A 22,296-nucleotide genomic window follows, 5' to 3' on the forward strand; every position below is an offset into this window, starting at 1 on the left:
CCAAAGTCAAGTAATCATAAGTATCATAATGCATGTTAAACAAACCACTCATGCCAATTCCCTTAAACTACTTTTCTACGGGTTTATCAATTCCTAATTTAGCAAGGGTGGGGTGATGAACAAAACGTGTAGGAATTACCTGCCTTGACGTGAGATTGATCATCCTTTGCTTTTGCTCTTGGGTGGTGATGACCACCCTCTCCCATCCCGGAACTTGCAATTCCAGGTCAATCCTAGGCTCTTGTTGCCTTGAGCTTTCCCCCCTCACGGTCCTAGATCTTTTGAGAGCCATTTGTGATGAAAAAATGTAGGAATTGAAGCTTTCTCTCTCTTAGGGTTTGATAAAAATTGAGAGAAAGTGGTAGAATTTTGGTGTAGATTGTAAAGAAAGATGAAAGGATTAAGAATATGCAAAAAATATTTGAGTTTTGATGGAAGAATTGGAGGAGATCTTGAAAATAAGGGAGTTTGAAGGTGTAAAAATGGAAGTTTTAGAGAGAGAAAGTAGTGGTGAAGAAGATGAAAGAAGAATAAAGTGAGGAAAGAAAGGAGGGAAAAGGATATAAGGGACGGCCAAAAATAGGCGCGCCTGATCAGGCAAGCCTCGCCCGATCGGGCGAAAATTCTGAATTCCAAATGTGTGGTTGCGCGCCCGATCAGGCGAGCTCTGCCCGATCGGGCGCGAATACGAAGTAAAATTTTGCCCTTTCACTCTGTTAGTTGAGACGAACACTACAAGAGGGGGGGTGAATTGTATGTGAGTTCCTAATGACTACTTTTGCAAATATAAAACAGAATAAATAGGAACTTGCAATGCACACAGGATTTTACGAGGAAACCTTCTTGTGCCCAACTAGAAGTAAAACCTCGACCCTACCTTAGGTATTTTGAACACAAACAGCTCCACTATAATAGGGAAAACACCAAGTTACAACCTATTATAATCAAACATGTACTCACAAGTTTCTGAACGAACTTGCTACAGAATAGGAATCTATTCTATCCAGTCTAAGTCCCACACTTAGACTCTCCCTCGTACTCCCTAAGCACAGATCTTCTCAACTTCTCACCAGAAGCTCTCTCTCTGTATGCAATGACAATAAGAACACTCACACCCAAATAACCCAAACCAATTACAAGTAAAGACACCTAGTATATGATCAGCAAGCTATGCATGAAACCCGAAACTAATATGACAAGATGATAAACTTGGCAAACTTACACAATTAAAGCTCTGTAAATTCTTCACGCTTAAACTCACAAAAACCTAAACTCCTTTTATTCTCTACTATTTATACAAGTATTACTTGTATAGAAAGTAGGTTTTATTAAAGATAAATAAGTTAAACTTAACTTATCTTTATAAACGGTTTTTATTTAAATCATTAGAAGAAAATCTTTTTCCGAAAAATAAGATAGAAAGATTGAGTTAAAAAGCATAATATCTTTTTAACAAACTGATTTTAAGAAATAAACTTTGAAATAAAATCTTTTTCGAATTCTATCTTTTATCTTTTCCAATTTTAATTTATTTGCCAAGCTAACTTGTCACGCTTCTAATAGACTTCATGCATACCCTACTTAACATATTTAACAATGAATCTAGAGGATAACATATTTAACTAAATCATTGCTGCGCCGCACTCCTGTAATGGTAGGTTTACTTGGGCTCCACACTTACTAAGTTCCTCCAAAGATCTTAGCCAGCCATCTTCAAGTTCCTGTAAAGGAACGTTCCTGTTAGGGAACTCGGTTCCTATGAGGGAACACTTCTTTTGTTTCGAATAACCTTCTTGAATAAAGAATTTCTTCAATTCTTCTTAGTTTCAGTTACTCCTTTCATCTCCAAGATCAATTTCACCTAAACTAAACAAACACTTGAAAAACCTTTATTAGATGAGTTTGCTGTAGTTTAAGTTCCTCATCATCAAAACCTTTAAACATCAACAATTTCCCCCTTTTGATGATGACAAACTTAAGCAAACTCTAGAGAAAGTTAAAACAAAATAGAAGGACGTATTTTTGTATTTTTGATTTATAAACAAAAAGTAAACACATAACTGAATTAAAAACAGAAAACAAAAATAACTAAGACAGAAAGTAAACTAATAATCTATCAGCATCATATCAGAAAAAAGTTTCTGATACTTTATCAACTGGAACCCAGAACAACTTCAGCATCCATGTTTGCTTCTTCTTTTCCCCCTTTTGGCATTATCAAAAAGTCCTGCTTTTTCAAGTGTATTAAGCATCTATCCACAGCCCCACAAGCAATTCATCGAGTGTGGGAAACTAAAGCCAGCGGTGCTAAACAACCTCAAGTAAGATCTACCCTTCAGCATAAGTGTTCAAAATACACATAAACACACAAGTATAGGCAGAGTTCCAACATTTCATTAAAAACCAAAAGATTTATCATCCAGTTGAACAATTTAGAAATTTTACAAACAAAATTAATTGTTCAAAAACTAAAGACATAAATTAAAATTGTTCATGACTGAAACAGAGAAAATAGGCTAGGCTGAAATATGAAATAGGGCAAGCTAGGTTTCAAGGAACTCCAGAATCTTCTTGAAGTCCTCCTTTGTCTGTTATGCAGAGGCCTCCAACCTTTCTTCAATACCCTTGAGTTTCACCAGGAACTCTTCCTTCTGTTCCGGTAGAGCCTTGTTAAGTTCTTGCTCTTGAAACTCCTTTTGCTCTTGAAGTTCCTTGTTCTGTTTTAGCACCAGCTTCTTGAGATCCTTTAACTCCTTCCCCTGCTCATGTACCAACTTTTCCAGAGTCAGTACCTGAAGCTTTCCAGCAGAGTCCTTCATTTGACTCTCAACCCTTTCCATTCTGTCAACCAGTTCAGCAACTTTCCCATTGAGGATATTTTCCTCAACATCCAACTCCAGTGGCTGTTCCATACTAGTTTGAGGAACACCACTGGCAGAAATTCTCCTGCTCTTTATCACAGGCTGCTTAGACACAGCCTTTTCCTTCCTCTTCCCTGTCACTTTCTCTTTCTTTTTCTCTCCTTTTCAGATTCTTCCTTTTCTGAATTGTTCTCCTCTTCTTTATCTTCCTCTTCTCCATCACTCATCTTTTCTTTTTCTTTGTTCTCCTCTTTTGTTTCTTCTGAGTTTTTCCCTTGAGCAAAATCATCAACTTCCTCGATTTGCTCTTCAAGAGATTTTTCACTTTGTTTCTTCTCTTTCCACTCTTTTAGTCGTTGAAGAATGTTTGAGGCAGAGGAATCCCCTTGATCGCTTGTACTTTCTACTTCTTTTGGTTTTTTAGGAGATTTTCTAGGGTTTTCGGAAGTTTTGTTTGAGGTGGAGGATGATTTATAGTTTACCATGGCTAAGGGAGAAGTTTCTTCTTGAATTGTGTTTTCAGAGTGTTGTGATTCTTCTGAGGAAATAAATTAAGCAATGATCACCATTGATGCTTTAGTAAAGGTTTTTATGCAAGGTTGAAAAAGTTTTTACTGGGAAGGGTTTAATTTGATTTGACAGTGAGGTGAAAGAAGTGGGTGAAATCAGCTTTTATAATAAATGAAGCAGTGTGAGGGAATTTAGGAAGTTTCACTGTCCAGTCATTAATTGAACAATTTCAATTAATTTTTCAAATTTCAAATTACTGGATGATTCTTTCAAAAATTTAACTTTCCAAATTCAATTTATCTTAAACGAAGTTTCTATAAAACACAATTGGAACACGCTTTCTACATATGTGCAATGTGCAAATTTCATAACTTATACCGTTGAGAAATTTAATGAACTTACCTTTGGTAGTTAACAACGGTGACACTTTAGCTATGTTTATCACACCAAAGTTGTGGTAGAAGCTCTTTTTTCTTTATTTACATTATTTTTGACTTTGCCATATCTTGGAACTTCAGAGGCTAGTACTTCAGCTTGATCATCCCAAGTTCCAGTCTCAATTTCTCAAACCTTTCTCTGTTCAAGGGCTTGGTTAGAATATCTGCAATTTGATTTTCAGTTTGACAAAATTCTAACTTTATATTCCCTTGCTCCACATTATCTTTTAGAAAGTGATGCCTAATGTGGATGTGTTTTACCTTTGAGTGTTGAACTGGATCCTTAGAAATACATATAGCACTAGTATTATCACAGTAAATAGGTACATATTCAAAAATAATTCCAAAATCTCTGACTTGTTGTTTTATCCATAGAACTTATGAGCAACATGCTGCCGTTGCCACATATTCAGCTTCTGCAATAGATAAAGCAACTGTGTTTTGCTTCTTGGAACCCCAAGAAACTAAACAGGGACCTAAAAATTGTACCATACCTGAAGTGCTTTTTCTATTAATCAAATCACCTGCATAGTCAGCATCAGTAAAACTATTTAAATCAAAAGAATCACTTCTGGGATAGAAGAGACTCAAATCATCAGTTCCTTTCAAGTATCTTAGAATTCTTTTTACTGCTGTAAGGTGAGACTTCTTTTGATTTGCTTGGAACCTGGCACACAGACCTACACTAAAAGATATGTCAGGTCTGCTAGCTGTTAAGTAGAGCAGTGAACCTATCATACCTCGATACATAGATTGATCAATGCAAGTTCCAAATGGATCTTCATCTAATCTAGTGGCAATTCCCATAGGAGTATTATTGGTTTTGGCATTTTCCAACTTGTATTTCTTGATCAGTTCCTTAATATATTTTTGCTGATGAATCATGATTCCCTCTTCAGTTTGCTTGATTTGCAAGCCAAGGAAGAAATTTAATTCTCCAATCATGCTCATTTCAAATTCTCCACTCATAAGGTCAGCAAAATACTTGCATAGAGATTCGTTAGTTGCACCAAATAAAATATCATCAACATAAATTTGTACAACTAAGATATCAGTTACATTTGACTTTAAAAACAAATTTTTATCAATTTTACCACGTTTAAAACCATTAGCCAAAAGGAACTTAGATAATCTTTCATACCATGCTCTAAGAGCTTGCTTTAACCCATATAGAGCTTTGTCAAGCTTATAGACATGGTTTGGGAACTCTGGATTTTCAAATCCAGGAGGTTGTTCCACATAGACTTCCTCATTTAAATATCCATTTAAGAAAGCACATTTAACATCCATCTGGTACAGCCTAAATCCCATATAAGCAGCAAAAGCAATAAGTAAACGAATAGCCTCTAACTTGGCTACTGGTGCAAATGTCTCTTCATAGTCTATTCCTTCCTGCTGGTTGAAACCTTGTACAACTAGTCTTACTTTGTTCCTGACAATAATACCATGTTCATCTAGTTTGTTTCTGAATACCCATTTTAGTCCAATGGACTTCTTGTCTTTTGGTCTAGGTTCCAGATGCCAAACTTTATTTCTTTCAAATTCATTTAGTTCAGCTTGCATAGCATTAATCCAGTCAGCGTCAGTTAAAGCTTCAACATAATTCTTAGGTTCCATGGAGGAAAGGAATGCATTGAATGCACAGAAGTTCCTAAGCTGAGATCTGGTTTGAGTTCCTTTTGTGATATCACTCATGATTACATCAACTGGATGTGATTTCTGATATTTCCAGGGCCTTGGAGTGAAATCCTTGATTGGATACAATCTTTCTTCATTATTGTTGACTGGCTCTTCTGTAGGAACTTGTTCCTGGAACTCAGTTTGAACTTCCTCATGTGTTTCCACATTCTGGTCTTCATTATGGGCATCAGTCTGTTCTTGAAGTGGAGTTCCTGGTGCATTCTCCATCTCAGGTTCAGCATTTGCTTCAGGATTCGTTACTTCAGCAATTTCAACTTGCTGCTTCTGCTGTGATGCTGGTTCCTCATCTGGATTCTGCTTTCGCACAAGTCCAATTTCGAAATCATCATCACAATCCTGTACATCAACCAAATGTTCAATTTCATCAAATATAATATGTACAGACTCCTCAATACACATAGTCCTTTTATTATAGACTCTGTAAGCTTTACTATTCGAGGCATATCCTAGGAATACTGCCTCATCACTACGTTCATCAAATTTACCCAAGTTCCTTTTACCATTATTGTGAACAAAGCATTTACATCCAAAAGATCTAAAATAGGAAATATTAGGCTTTCTCCCTTTCATAAGTTCATAGGGAGTTTTATTGGTGATGGCCCTAACAGATACTCTGTTAAGTATATAACATGTTGTGTTTACTACTTCAGCCCAGAAGTTCCTAGGCAGCCTGCTTGATATCAGCATTGTCCTTGCCATATCTTCAAGGCTCCTATTCTTGCGTTCTACCACTTCATTTTGTTGTAGAGTTCTTGGGGCAGAGAAGTTGTGATCCATACCATACTCAGTACAGAAATCATCAAATTTTGAATTCTCAAATTCTGTTCCATGATCTGATCTAAGATGTGTCAATTGATTGCCTGTTCTTCTCTGTTCTTTCTTTACAAAAGCAACAAACTCATCAAACGTTTCATCCTTACTTACAAGAAAGAAAACCCAAGTGAACCTTGAAAAATAATCAACAATAACCATTACATATTTCTTACCACTTCTACTTTGGATTCTCATTGGACCACAGAGATCCATATGAATGAGTTCCAAAGGTCTTTTGGTACTTACCATCTTTTTGGACTTGAAGGAAATTCGGGTCTGTTTTCCTCTAGCACAGGCTTCACACACTTTGTCATACAGGAACTTAATGCAAGGAAGTCCTTCCACTAAGTTCTTAGATCTTATTTTATCAAGTAAGGAAAAGCTTGCATGCCCAAACCTTCTGTGCCATAAAAGAGGATCATCCTCAATAACACTAAGACATGTTAAACTGCTGTTAGGAACCTCATTAAGATCCACAATATATGTGTTCCCTTTACAAGCTCCTTCCAAAATAATGTTCCCAGTGTCATTGTGGATGATTCTACACTTATTAGAAGTAAAGCTAACAGAATTACCTTTGTCACAAAACTGTGGAATACTTAACAAATTGTGTTTGAGGCCCTCGACTAAAAATACATTATCAATGGCATGGGAACGTGACCTTCCTATATTTCCAATAGCAATTATATCACCTTTCATATTATCACCAAAGGTCACTGTTCCACCATAGTAGGCATCCAGTGAGAGAAATCTAGATTTATCTCCAGTCATGTGCTTAGAACAACCACTGTCGAGGTACCAAGTGTTGTTCCCCCTCACTGGAACCTGCAAGAAGAATTAAACATTAGAGTCAGGAACCCAGGTTTCCTTGGGTTCCTGTGTAACAGGAGTTGATTCATTTTTCTTGATCCAGATTTGTTCTACATGTTTGATATTCTTCTGCGTGCTTTGTTTTTTCTTAAGACACTTAACCTGCTTATGTCATGTATTGCCACAGAAATAACAAACCATGCTACTAGGCAAGTTGACATACTTCTTTTCTTTCTGGAACTTCTTTTTAAAACCTAAACCTTCAGTTATCTTGGTTTGAGCCTTAGTAATCCAATTAGGAACTCTATACTCTATTGGTTTCTTACCTTTCCTAGCTCTCTCAAGTTCCCCCTCAAGACGTGCCTTATCCGTTTTTAAATCTTCCAAATCATGTTTTAATTTTTCAAAATTCAGATAATCAGTAGGTGGAGGAACTTCAGAGTTAGGAGTATCGACACTAAGTTTTAACAAAGACAATTCCACATTCAGGAGTATGTTATCTTGTTTCAGATTCTCTATAGTCTCTTTTAAGTTTTTATTATCATCAAACAGACTAAAGAACCTGTATTGAATGTCAAACTTCATATTATCAACCCATTCATTGTTCTCTTTGTAAGTAACTAAAGCTTTATCACTTTGTTGTTTGGATCTATGTAATTCCTTTAAATCTTCTTGAATTTCCAAAACAGTATTTATCAGATTCTCTTTAGACAGATGTTTTAATTGATTGTAAGAGAACCATACCTTAGAATCAAGCTCCTTTAGTTTGGCAGCTTCATCAGTTTTTTCCATTAACCATAAATGAGCAGTTTCTTCCAACGGTTGGTCCTCCTCTTCTTCTGAATCTGTATCTCCCCAAGCAGCTAGCATGGCTTTCTTCACATTGTCCTTGGTGAAGTAAGGCTTATAGGCTTTTGAATCTTTGGATTGATCTTTGCCTTTTGTCTTTCCTTTCTCTCCATCCTGTACAGGGAAATCCTTAATGAAGTGATCTTTTGACCCACACCTGAAGCAGGTTGTGTTTCTGGAACTTGTGAACTTCTTGTTCCTGTCGAACTTCTTATTATTCATCATCTTTTTAAATTTCCTCACTAGCATAGCCATCTCTTCCTCATCCACTTCCGATTCTTCTGAATCTTGAGCCTTAAGTGCAAGGCTTTTACTTCTGGAACTTTCAGTATTGAAACTCAGATGAAGTTCATGTGTCATCAATGATCCAGCTAGTTGTTCTATATTAAACTTGGTGAAATCCTTAGCTTCCTGCATAGCAGTAACCTTGGGTCTCCAGCGTTCATCTTGTGGTAGAATTCTTAAGATCTTCCTTGCATGTTCATCAATAGGAATATGCCTGCCAAGGGAGTTCAGTTCATTAATAATATCATTGAATCTGGTAAACATCTCTTCTATGGTTTCTTTAGATTGCATTTCAAACCTTTCATACCTAGACATCAATAAATCTATTTTAGAACGTTTTACCTCGTTAGTACCTTCATGTGTTACCTGTAGCAAATCCCAAATCTGTTTGGCAGACTTGCATCCCATGATACGGTTATGTTCATGGGGTCCAAGTCCACAGTGCAAATACTTTATTGCTAAAGCATTCAGTTCAAGTTTCTGATAATCTTCTTTGTCATAATCAGAAATAGATTTAGAAACTACCTCATGTTTGTCATTGGTTGCAGTTATTTCAAAATCACCAGTTTCAATAACACGCCAAACCTGGTAATTTTCAGCCTTGATGAAGATCTCCATCATGTTCATCCAGTGGGCATAGAACTTACCATTGAAAATAGGTGGACGTTGGGTTAAGTACCCTTCTTCAAGTTTCTCCTTGTAATTCATCTCTCCAGGACCTTACTCAGCAAAGTTATCTGCTTGCAAGTGAGAACCTTGCTTTGATACCAATTGTTAGTTGAGACGAACACTACAAGGGGGGGTGAATTGTATGTGAGTTCCTAATGACTACTTTTGCAAATATAAAACAGAATAAAATAGGAACTTGCAATGCACACAGGATTTTACGAGGAAACCTTCTTGTGCCCAACTAGAAGTAAAACCTCGACCCTACCTTAGGGATTTCGAACACAAACAGCTCCACTATAATAGAGCAAACACCAAGTTACAACCTATTATAATCAAACCTCTACTCACAAGTTTCTCAACGAACTTGCTACAGAATAGAAATCTATTCTACCCAGTCTAAGTCCCACACTTAGACTCTCTCTCGTACTCCTTAAGCACATATCTTCTCAACTTCTCACCAGAAGCTCTCTCTCTGTATGCAATGACAATAAGAGCACTCACACCCAAATAACCCAAACCAATTACAAGTAAAGACACCTAGTATATGATCGGCAAGCTATGCATGAAACCCGAAACTAATATGACAAGATGATAAACTTGGCAAACTTACACAATTAAAGCTCTGTAAATTCTTCACGCATAAACTCACAAAAACCTAAACTCCTTTTATTCTCTACTATTTATACAAGTATTACTTGTATAGAAAGTAGGTTTTCTTAAAGGTAAATAAGTTAAACTTAATTTATCTTTATACACGGTTTTTATGCAAATCATTAGAAGAAAATCTTTTTCCGAAAAATAAGATAGAAAGATTGAGTAAAAAAGCACAATATCTTTTTAACAAACTGATTTTAAGAAATAAACTTTGAAATAAAATCTTTTTCGAATTCTATCTTTTATCTTTTCCAATTTTAATTTATTTGCCAAGCTAACTTGTAACGCTTCTAATAGACTTCATGCATACCCTACTTAACATATTTAACAATGAATCTAGAAGATAAAATCTTTAACTAAATCATTACTGCACCGCACTCCTGTACTGGTAGGTTTACTTGGGCTCCACGCTTACTAAGTTCCTCCAAAGATCTTAGCCAGCCATCTTCAAGTTCCTGTAAAGGAACGTTCCTGTTAGGGAACTCGGTTCCTGTGAGGGAACACTTCTTTTGTTTCGAATAACCTTCTTGAATAAAGAATTTCTTCAAGTCTTCTTAGTTTCAGTTACTCCTTTCATCTCCAAGATCAATTTCACCTAAACTAAACAAACACTTGATAAACCTTTATTAAATGAGTTTGCTGTAGTTTAAGTTCCTCATCATCAAAACCTTTAAACATCAACACACTCGCCCGGTCGGGCGAGCTTCGCCTGACATTTATTTTCCTTCACTCGATTTGCGCCCGATCGGGCGAATTAAGCTCGAATTTCTAACTTCACTTGCATGCCCGATCGGGCAGCCTTGCCCGATCGGGCAAATTTAGCTCCAATTTCCAACTCCATTTGCACGCCCAATCAGGCAGCCTCACCCGATCGGGCGAAATAAGAGCTGAAAATTTTACTTGCTTTTGCCTCCGATCGGGCCCGTGCCCAATCGGATTTTCTTAGCTTCTTCTTCGATTTCTTCTCGTCTTCAAATTTTTCTAAGTCTCTTTACCTCTCAAACCTATACCTGTACAAAAACACTTATAAAAGGTAAAATTTCACTCTCCTCGCCTCTCTAAAATAAAAATAAAAATAAAGAAAAAGGAAAACTAGTCTAGAAAGCAAGAAATACGGGTTGCCTCCCGAAAAGAGCTGGTTTATCTAGGTCCCGCACGACCCTCTTACCACAGTAAAACTCAGAGTGAATCGGAACCACTTAGGTGAACTAATTCAACTACACCGATTGTAGCCCCCACATGATATAGCTTGAGTCTTTGGCCATTAACCTTAAACTCGTTACCATATTCGTCGAAAACCTCCACAAAACCGAATTTATTGGCTTTTTTTACGACAAAAGGACCCGACCACCTTGACCTTAACTTTCCTGGGAAAAGTTTAAGTCGTGAGTTGAATAGTAACACTTTATCACCCTCCTTGAATTCTCTCGGAAGGATCATCTTGTCATGCCACTTCTTCGTCTTCTCTTTGTAGACTCGAGCACTATCATAGGTCGTCAACCTAAACTCATCGAGTTGATTAAGTTGAAGTAACCTCTTTTCTCCCGCTAGTTTGGCATCTAGATTGAGCTCCTTAATAGCCCAATATGCCTTATATTCCAATTTGACCGGGAGATGACATGCTTTTTCGTACATGAGTCTATACGGAGTAGTACCTATAGGGGTCTTGAATGTAGTTCTGTACGCCCAAAGGGTGTCGTCCAACTTGTCGCTCCAATATTTCCTTGACTTTGCCACCACCTTCTCTAGAATGGCCTTGATCTCACGGTTAGAAACCTCAACTTGGCCACTAGTTTGGGGGTGGTAGGCTAAACCTGTCCTATGGTAGACACCATACTTTTTGAGGAGGGTGTCCAACTTCCGTTCATGAAAGTGAGATCCTCCGTCACTTATTATAGCTCTGGGTACACCAAATCTTGGAAAGATGGTCTTCTTGAAAAGTTTGTGGACGACCTTGGCGTCATTGGTAGGAGTGCCAATGGCCTAAGCCCACTTGGATACATAGTCGACGGCGACAAGAATATAACGGTTCCCTTTTGAAGAAGGGAACGGTCCCATGTAATCAACACCCCAAACGTCAAAAATTTCAACTTCTAAAATTCTTGTTTCGGGCATCTCATGCCTCCGCGAGATGTTGCCAGTCCTCTGGCAAGAGTCACAAGCCTGCACAAAAATGTTAGCATCCTTAAACATCGTAGGCCAATAAAAACCTGACTCATTAATATTGGCCACCGTTTTAGTGGGGCCATGATGTCCTCCATATGGTGAGGTGTGGCAACTAGTAAGCACACCGTGGACTTCCCATTCGGGAACACACCTGCGAAATAATCCATCTGCACACTCACGAAACAAAAAAGGATCATCCCAAAAATAATGTTTAACATCATAAAGGAATTTCTTTTCTTGTTGGTAGGACAAGTCAAGAGGTAGAGTACCACCCACTAAATAATTGGCAAAATTCGCATACCATGGGTGTTGCTCTACAACTGCATAAACGTTGTCATCAGGGAAAGAATCATTTATAGGTAGAGAATCCTTACCCTCACTATACCTGATACGTGACAAATGGTTTGCCACTACGTTCTCTGCTTCCTTTTTATCTTTTATTTCTATGTTGAAATCTTGGAGCAAAAGAACCCATCGATGTAGCCTTGGCTTTGATTCCGCCTTGGCTATCAAGTACTTCAATGCTGCATGGTCAGTAAAAACAATGACTTTAGAACCAACAAGATATGATCTAAATTTTTCTAAAGCATAAATAACAGTAAGAAACTCCTTATCCGTAGTGGCATAGTTGACTTGGGCTTCATCCAAAGTTTTGCTTGCATAATAAATAGCATGCAAAACCTTGTTCTTTCTCTGTCCGAGCACGGCTCCTAGCGCAAAGTCACTTGCATCGCACATGATCTCGAAAGGAAGGTTCCAATCGAGAGCACACATGATGGGTGTCGATATCAAAGCCTGCTTAATCTTGTTGAAAGCCTCAAGACACTCGTCAGTAAAAATAAAAGGAGCATCCTTAAGCAAAAGCTGCGTCAGTGGTTTAGCAATTTTTGAAAAATCTTTGATAAAGCGGCGATAAAACCCCGCATGACCCAAGAAACTTCTAACTCCCTTAACATTAAATGGGAGAGGTAATTGCTCAATCACTAATATCTTAGCTTTGTCTACTTGTATGCCCTTATCATATACAATGTGACCTAGGACTACTCCCTCTATCACCATGAAGTGACATTTTTCCCAATTAAGAACTAAGTTGCACTCTTCACATCTTTTCAAAATTTTAGCGAGATTAATTAAGCATGAATCAAATGAAGAACCTTATACGCTAAAATCATTCATAAAGACCTCCATAATAGACTCTATGAAATCAGAAAAAATGCTCATCATACAACGTTGAAAGGTAGCGGGTGCATTGCATAAACCAAAGGGCATTCTACGATATGAAAAAGTGCCATAAGGGCATGTAAAAGTAGTCTTTTCCTAATCTTCAGGGTGAATCGGAATTTGGAAAAATCCCGAATACCCATCCAAATAGTAAAAGAATTTATGATTGGCTAACCTCTCAAGCATTTGATCTATAAAGGGAAGAGGGAAGTGATCCTTTTTAGTGGTGATATATAATCTACGATAATCAATGCACATACGCCACCATGTTACAGTTCTAGTGGGAATTAATTCATTTTTTTCATTGGTTATCACAATCTTCCCACCCTTTTTGGCACTACCTGCACAGGACTTACCCATTTGGAGTCAGAAATAGGATAGATAATACCTACATCAAGTAATTTCATAACCTCCTTCTTGACTACTTCCTGCATGTTGGGATTTAATCTCCGTTGGGGTTGAATGCAGGGCTTATAATTGTCCTCTAGATGTATCCTGTGCATACAAAAGTCAGGGCTAATACCCCTGAGATCATCAATATTGTACCCAATAGCTTTCTTATGGGTTTTGAGAACCCCTAGAAATTGGGAAGTTTGTAGGTCAGTAAGTGCAGTACTAATGATCACGGGGTGTAGTTCCTGTTCATCCAGAAAAATATATTTTAAATGAGAAGTGAGAGGTTTTAGCTCAGGTTTCTTGACCTTTGCAGGTTTTGATTCCTGAACTAAATTTACTACCTTCATTGTTTCCTTGGGGCTTAACTCTTTTAAGGAAAGAGCCTTTTCAATATCTTGTACCTCATTACCCCAAACGCTTGCATTGTCTCCAGATAAATTCCCGCAGAGAACATCCTCTAGGGGATCCTTCGCAAGAACCTGTGGCAAGCTATCATCACAAATATCATCCATTATATCAATTACATCAATATAGCAACAATTTTCCTCTAGCATAGGCCCCTTCAAAACCTTCCCTAAATTAAATGTAACATTGTCGTCACCTATAGAAAGGGTTAGTTTACCATTTTTAACATCAATAATTGCTCCTGCGGTATGGAAATAAGGCCTACCTAATATAATGGGTATTTGTGTATCATCTGCCATGTCTAACACAACAAAATCAACAGGAATAAAAAATTTACCAACTCTGGCAGGGACGTCCTCTAAAATACCTAAAGGGTATTTTACCGAACGATCTGCCATTTGCAAGGTTATATTAGTAACTTTTAATTCTCCCATATTAAGTTTAGTACAGACAGACGATGGCATGACACTGACACTAGCACCCAAATCACACAAAGCTTTATCAATAAAAACATTCCATATATGACAAGGGATAGAAAAACTATCGGGGTCCTTTAATTTAGGAGGGGATTTGTTTTGCAATAAAGCGCTACACTCCTCTGTGAAAGCTACAGTTTCTACTTCATTAAAGGCCCTTTTCCTAGTCAGAATGTCTTTCATAAATTTAGCATAAGCAGGAACTTGAGTGATTAAGTCAGTAAAAGGAACTGTTACCTGCAGGTTTTTCACAACCTCTAAAAACTTACCGAATTGTTTATCAAACTTACTCTTCAGTTGTCTATTAGGGAATGAAAGTTTGATAATCAGGCTCTGCACATCTCCTCCTTTATCCTGCAATTAACCCTGCACAGAAACATTAGTAGAGTTAGTGTCTATTTGTAGCCCTGCAGGGCTATCAGGATTAGCGTTTGGTATAAAGGAATCTAGATCAGGAACTGGTCTATCTTCCTTTGGCATAGGAGGCCCATCATAATGTGAACCACTCCTTAGAGTGATTGCATTGGCATGATCTGTAGGATGGATAGGTTGTGACGTTAGAGCTCCCTGCTGACGGGATTGTAGGGTAGATGAAAGTTGTGCAATTTGATTGTCCATGATTTTATTATGGGCTAGGATAGAATCAATTAGCGCATCCCTACTCTCCATATGCTTTTTCATATTGGCAAGTATTGCTCTAATTTCTGTCATGGCAGGGTCGAAAGATGATGAGGGTGATGCTTGGCTTTTCTAGCCGGAATTAGGATGATAATATTTTTGCTATGGTGGGGTTTGCTGTTGTGGTTGTTGTGGAGGCGAAGGGTTTTGTACATTGGTGCTCCGGTATGAAAGGTATGGATGGTTCTTATAACCGGCATTGTAGGAATTGGAATATGGGTTATTCTGCCTATAGGTTTGAAAGGCATTAACATGTTCCATAGAGCTCCTACAATCTTGCTCCGATTGACCTACAATTCCACAATTTTCACAAAAAGCTTCATTGTTAGCAACAGCAGAAACATTAGCTACAGAGTTAGGAGCAACAGTAAGATTATCTAATTTTTGACAAATAGACGTTAATTGAACTTGCAAAAAGGATACAGAATCAACATTATGTTTTCCTTTATTTGCAAACCCTCTCGAATTCCGATATTGGGAATTGTGTATTTCCATGTCTTCGATAACCTGTCCTGCATCGTCCACGTTTAAATTCATGAACCTCCCACTAGCTGCAGAATCTAGCATTGATCTAGAAGAATTTCCAAGTCCATTATAGAATGCTTGGATCAATTGCCATTGTGCTAGATTGTGGTGGGGGCACTCTCTCTGTAGATCCTTGAACCTCTCCCAAGCCTCATATAATGTTTCGTCGGCCTCTTGAGCGAAGTTCTGAATAGCACTCCTTAGCACCGCTGTTCTCTCTACAAGATAGTATTTATTATAGAAATTCAAAGCAAGAGTTTCCCAGTCAGTAATACCAAGTGCAGTTCTATTCAAACCATTAAACCATAATTTAGCTTTACCACATAATGAAAAAGGAAAAGAATCTCCCTGATTTGGTCTTGTGTGACCCCGGCTTGTCTAATGGTGTTACAATATTGGCAGAAATCTGCGATGTGAAGATTAGGATCTTCACCCTTAGCTCCACTGAATTGCTTCCTCTCTATCATAGTGATAAATTGGGGCTTGATTTCAAATTGAACTCCATCTAGTGCCGGAGTGGGAGTAAGGTGCGGGAAATCAGTGAGCTTCGGTTGCGAGTAGCCACTGAGTTTCTTATGGGCCGTCATCTCTGATTCTGAATCTGAAGGAATATCTATGTCACTAGAATCAAAGGAAGGATCTCTTCGACTGTTGTCCTCCTTAGAACCCGCCAGAATTTGTCAATAGATTTTCCTTTGCCTATGAAAAGAGCGCTCGATCTCAGGATCGAATGGGATGTAACCTGATCTGGAACACCTGGGCATAAACAAGGAACTAAAAGACAAATATGAGAATTGCCTCATAGAACTAACGTTCTCTGAGACAAAAGGGGATAATCTAGACTACAAAAAATAATCTAAAAACAAAAATAAAACCGTTTTCCCGGCAACGGCACCAAATTTTGACAGGGTAAAGTCGTATCCCCTAATCAAAAATAATTACCTAAGTCCTCTAACTAAAGTAGATAGGTAAGTAGGGTCGAACTCCACAGGGAAACAAGTCTTTCTATTCCTAATTAATTATTATAATCTAAATTATCTAAGTAACCAATATTATTGTGAATAAATTCTATACTACGGAGAATAAGGTCGAAAAAAATAAAGTAGGGGAAAATCAAATATTAAAAGACCTAGGGCATAGGTTCACTAATAAACAATATTCCAGGGCAAATCATAATAAGAAATCATCAAGCATTGGTTAATCAGATTATAAAGGGCTTTCGCTACGTATTATAATCACAGAGTTAATTTACCGGTATTAAATCTCATCTGTCGAATCTCAACTTAACCATTTATAAATTAGTCTGCCTATTGAAACTAAGCCTAAACATCAATTCTCATCTGTCGAATCTCGAATTAATATTGCTAAACTCATAAAATTAAATCTGGTCAAACCTAATTGCATAGCATTAAATCAATCAATAGGAAATTAACCAAGCATTGATAATTAACAATCACAAAATTACCCATTCATATCAATTATTAGATCCCCATAAACCCTAGAAATAAAACTACTCAAGCATCATCATAACTAAACTAATCAAATAAATAAAGCAAAGCATAATCAAAGAAGTAAGTAAAATAGCTGAAATTAAAAGAGAAGAAATTGTTACCAAAAGAAATCTGGATTAATGGAACTAATTAAGAACAAAATTTGAGAGAGAATTTAAGAGAGAGAAATATCCTAAGTAGAGAGAGAAAGTCTAAAAAAGAAGGTAATCAAAAATTACGTACAAATCTCATACTTAAACGTTCCCTAAAACAAAAATTAAAACTAATCTAATCAGCTCTGAGAAAAACACGCGCTCGATCGGGCGAAGGGCCGCCCGATCGGGCCCACCTTTTTTTCTTTGCCCGCTGCTGGTGTGCCGCGCCTGATCGAGCTTATGCTCACCCGATCGGGCGCGCCTCTTCCTTAAGGGTCCTTATGCGCGCAGCCGCCCGATCGGGCGTTTGCTTGCCCGATCAGGCCCGGTCTTCTTCTTCGAGGCTCGGATTTCGATTGGGCTCAATTCCTCGGCCCAATCTAAGTTTCCTCATCGGGTCTTGATTAAACGATCCAATAACCTCGGTAACTCATACCGAGCCCTTAATCATCGGCTCTCACCGATCCTGGGCTTCAAAAGTGGTCGTGTCCTTCTAGCTTTCGTAGTTGATCCATAAAACCCGGGAAAATGCTCCAAGAGTGCAATTTCCTATAAAATACAACTAAAACTACGAAAACACTAGAAAACACAAATTAGTAATAAAAGTGGCTCGAAAGAGCCAATAACACTACTAATTATGACCAAGGGATGGGGGTAAATTACTATATAAAATGGACATATCAATGATGTTTTTATGATGATTTTTGATGATTATTGAGCTTTGTGTAGGTGAAGATGCTCCCAAGGAAAAATCCAAAATTCCCGACAATTCAATTTCCCTTAATCCAAACTTTGTAAATAACTTTTTATTTATTTTTCTTTTTATTTATAACTTTAGTATTTTTGTTTGGTTTCTAACTTTTTCTTGTTTTTTCATAGTTTCTTTTGTTTTGGCTCACTTTTCTTGAAGCTTGAAAGCGGAGACGAAGGAAGTTAAGGAGCAACACAAGCTCCCTTGGTGAGATTTTATGAATTATCTTGTCTTCAATTTCAAGCGGCATTTGGTGAGACCTTTCCTCTATTTTATTTTCTCTTTCTTTGAGTGTTTAGTCTAGGTTTAGCTTAGGAAGAAGTTGAATGGTTCGAGGATGTTTGCTTTTGGTTCTATGGAACCTGGGATCGTTGATGTTGTTATCGAACGATCACTTGTATGGCGATTAGGATTTAATTGGATTATATGCCTCGTGTGTGAACCTTTTTGATTTCTTCCTCTTTCTTTTGTATTGTTTTTCCCTTTTTGTGTTACAAACATGACTATGACAAGTTGAAATGATTTTTGATGTGGAATTTGCTCATTCATTTGGTTTTGTATGCCTTTTATGATGTTGCATCTTTGAATGCTTATCTTCCTGATTGATGAGGGTTTGCACGGTTTGAGAATGCTCAGGGTTGAGTTAGACACATTGTAAGCTAAGGTAGCCCGGTTTAGAACTTTTGAGGAAATTTGAACCCCTAGTTCACGGGAAAGTGGTAAGATGGAGTTGCTCTCTATAGTGGATAGGATTCCCTCTAGTTAGTATTTGCTTATTTCTTATCCCATGTGAGCATCATTTGTTCTAGCCTTCATCATTCTTGTGAGCGGCATTTTGGATCCTTAACTATGCATGTCTTAATCTTTGTGTTGGTATCTAGCTCTTGAGATCGTGACCAAACAACTCTAGAGGAGGAAGAGGGCATTTCTTCTCATTTTTATTTGTTTTCTTTGTGTTTTGTTACAAATTTGGTTTTCATTTTTGCATCCACCTACTTGCTAACCAATTTGAGCCTTATTTCCCTTTCTTGACTTAGCCATATTAAAAACCTATCGGCCTATGTTCTACCGACCCTTGTAGTTAGTGAAGCATTGGCTTGTGAGGTTCGAGTTTGAGAGTGTTGGTTTTGAGCAAGAAAGTTGTGTAAATCGGTTCAAGTAAGGTTATGAAAGTTGGTTATGAAAAGAATATGCAAAAAGTTTGTAAAGAAGGTTGCAACACATGAAAACCAAGTGAAGTTGAAAAAAAAAAATTAGATGATGAAAAAAAAAGATGATGAAAGAAATGAAAAGGGATGAAGTAATGTTGTGAGGTTTGTATTGAAGGTTGTAATTTGAGGTTAGGTTCAATTCTTAGGTTTTTCTTGAGAGATGGCCACTCTTTTGCTTCACATAGGATTTGCCACCAAAATTTTCAAATTGATTCCCAACCTTAACCCCTAGCCATGACATTACAACCTTATTTAAGACCCTTGGACTTGGAGGAGCGCGGTCAAAGACCGGTGGAGGGAGATAGATTTCAACCCTATGGAGAGAGTATGCATAGTTGAGATGTCGGGATGACCTTATGATCACACAAAAATATCTTTTTCCGGTTCCCTCGAGGAATCATGAGGAGCTAGCTAGGGGATGACTTGAAACTAGTGGAGAGAACGTGGACTGTCTTGGTTGGGGCAAGGGCGGAGGGTGAAGTCATTAATTCTCTATGCTTAGCTTAGGTTTGTCTCTTTCAACCCCGAGCATCTTATAATGTGTTTTCCCTCATTGAATTTAGAAATGTGAGTATTCTTTGGTGCATGTCTTTTCGTTCGAGTTCAAATGGATCCTTTTCTACATAAGTGCTTAAGTGGTTTTCCTTAACCCTTGTCATGTTATGTTTGTTGTGACTTTCTCTTTATTTTGGCATTCCTTGCTCGAGGACTAGCAAGAGGCAAGTGTGGGGGAAGTTGATGAGTGGCATTTATGCCACGATTAAGGTTCATTTTGATGGTCATTTTCCCACATTTGCGGCTTGTTTGCATCCTTTTCTTTGCACTTAGTTCCCTTTTCCTTTATGCATCTTCTTTCCTAGATTTTGCCCCTTTTCCTACTCTTTACTTTAATTTCCATGCTTATGATTTGTAGGAACCACCGAGGTTTTCAAGAAGAGGAAGCTAAGCTCAAGGAAAGTTGAAGGAAGCAAGATTTAGGAGATGTTCGGCCGAACCTCCTGAAGGTGTGGCCAAACCTTGGTGTGGCCGAACCTCCTCAGTGGTCCGGCCGAACGTCAAGGCAGAGTCAAGTTGCATTTTGGCAATTTTGCAGGAGTGGTCGAACCTCAGAATTTCGACCAGACCAGGATCAAGGAGATTCGACCGAACCTACCCATGGTTCGACCGAACCTACCCATGGTTCGACCGAACCTACCCTGTAGTCAACCGAACCTTCCCAGTGTTCGGTCGGACCACTCCTCTATTTCAGCTGGCTGTGTATGGACTATATAAGTCCCATTTTGAGAACGCTTTGATGTAATCAGATTAACTTAGTTTTAATTTTCTGCATTTTTAATTTAATCTAGAGAGAGAAACACTATTAGTCTTCATTTGGTAGAGAGAGAAAGTGTGGATTTCTTCATTGATGAACTTGGATTTTGAAGAAGAAGCTTGTATAATCTTTTGTATATCTTCAACTTCAATTAATGAGCAATCTCTTACTCTTTCTCTTTACTTTTTCATTTAATTTTGCTTGTTTACTTTAAGTTTCCTTCTTTGCTTATTAATCATGTTGAAGCTTATTGATTTGGTGATTGATATTGTTTTCAACATGATCTGTGAGTAGTCACTTAGCCAAGGGTGTGGGGATGGTGTAGTTGCTAATTGTTCATGCTCATAATATTGGGATTAAGTTAATTGTGATTAAAATCTTTGCATGCTTGATATTCTTTGATCTTCTTGCAAGTGCACATTGTTGGTTGAATAAAGGTGAATCTTTGCTAACAAGGAACGGAAGTTGACTTAGTTAAGGTTCATTACTATCGATTGTTCTTTGATTGCTCCTCCCAATATATGGTTCTAGTGTGGAAACATAGAGGCTATGTTAGGAGAAACCGATTAACCCCGGAAGGCGGGTAGATTGGACCTTATTTCAATATTCATGCATGTTTAGTTCACTATTGATTTACTTTTATGTTATTGCATGATCAAGCGGCATCTACATCTACCCATTTCCCTTGACGTTTAGTTATATTGATTTTAACTCGTTTATCTTTAGTTTAATCTCTTAGTCATTCCTATCCTTTGTCCCGAGATAGCTTAAAGTCTAGTGATGAATACGTTGTGTATGTGCTTCTCCCTGTGGTTCGACCCCTCCTCTTGCCATATACTTGTATTAGGATAAGTCGAGTGTTATAAATTGTATTTGATTTAGGTGTAATTGTCTAACAACGCGATTATTCCTCTATCATCACTCAATGAAATCCCAATCAAAAGATCCTCCACTACATAATATAGACTCAACAATAAACCTAGTTTTTTCCTTTAAACCCTCATAAATCACTAAGCACATATCTCATTCTTCAATTCCATGATTAGGACCAACAAAGTCACCAAGCCTATAATAATATTTCCAAAACACTTCATTCTCAAATTGTGGAAAATAAAAATAGCCATTGAAATAAATCCAAAAAAGAGCAAGAGAAACCTGCAAACACAAGAATTAGTAAAGGAATATATATATATATATATATATATATATATATATATATAGGGGAGGGATCCGGTAAGAACCCCTCCTTATGTAAGAACCCTAGTTATATAAGAACCAATCTCATCCGTAGGATTAGATTAGGATGAGCGGTCAAGATTAAAACAAAAAAAAACTCCCCCAAAACCCTCCCCAAACGTTCATACTTTTCTCTCTCCTCAAACTTTCAATCCTCTTTACTTTCTCTCTCCTCAAATCTCAAAATCTAGCCCAAATTGCTGCAAAACAACCTAAATTGCTCAAATCAGGTACATTTTTCTTTGATTTTGTTCTAATTTTATGAATTACACATGATATTCAAGTCGATTTTGTGCTTTCAATCGCATGATGTTTGCAAATTGGTGATTTTGATTTTTGCGATTTGATTTTCATGAATTTTGCATAAGTTAAAGGGATTTTGTATGTTTTTCTTTTCGATTTTGTTTAAATTTCTATGAAATTAGCATGATGTTCAAGTGGATTTCGTTTTTCTTTTCGATTTTTTTGAGTTCGATTTTTGAAAATTTAGGGCTCGAATTTAGGGTTCGATTTTTGCGGCTTTAGTGTTCGAATTTAGGGTTCAATTTTAGTTCGATTTTTGTTCGATTATTTTGTTCGATTTTTGCTCGATTTTAGTTCGAATTTTGCTTGATGTAAGTTCGATTTTGCTAATATTTTGATTTTTGTTCGATTTTGTTCGATTTAATTAGTTCAATTTATGTTC

The sequence above is a fragment of the Chenopodium quinoa genome, unplaced genomic scaffold (assembly GCF_001683475.1).
Source record: "Chenopodium quinoa cultivar QQ74 unplaced genomic scaffold, ASM168347v1, whole genome shotgun sequence".
NCBI classification, from domain to species: Eukaryota; Viridiplantae; Streptophyta; class Magnoliopsida; order Caryophyllales; family Amaranthaceae; genus Chenopodium; species Chenopodium quinoa.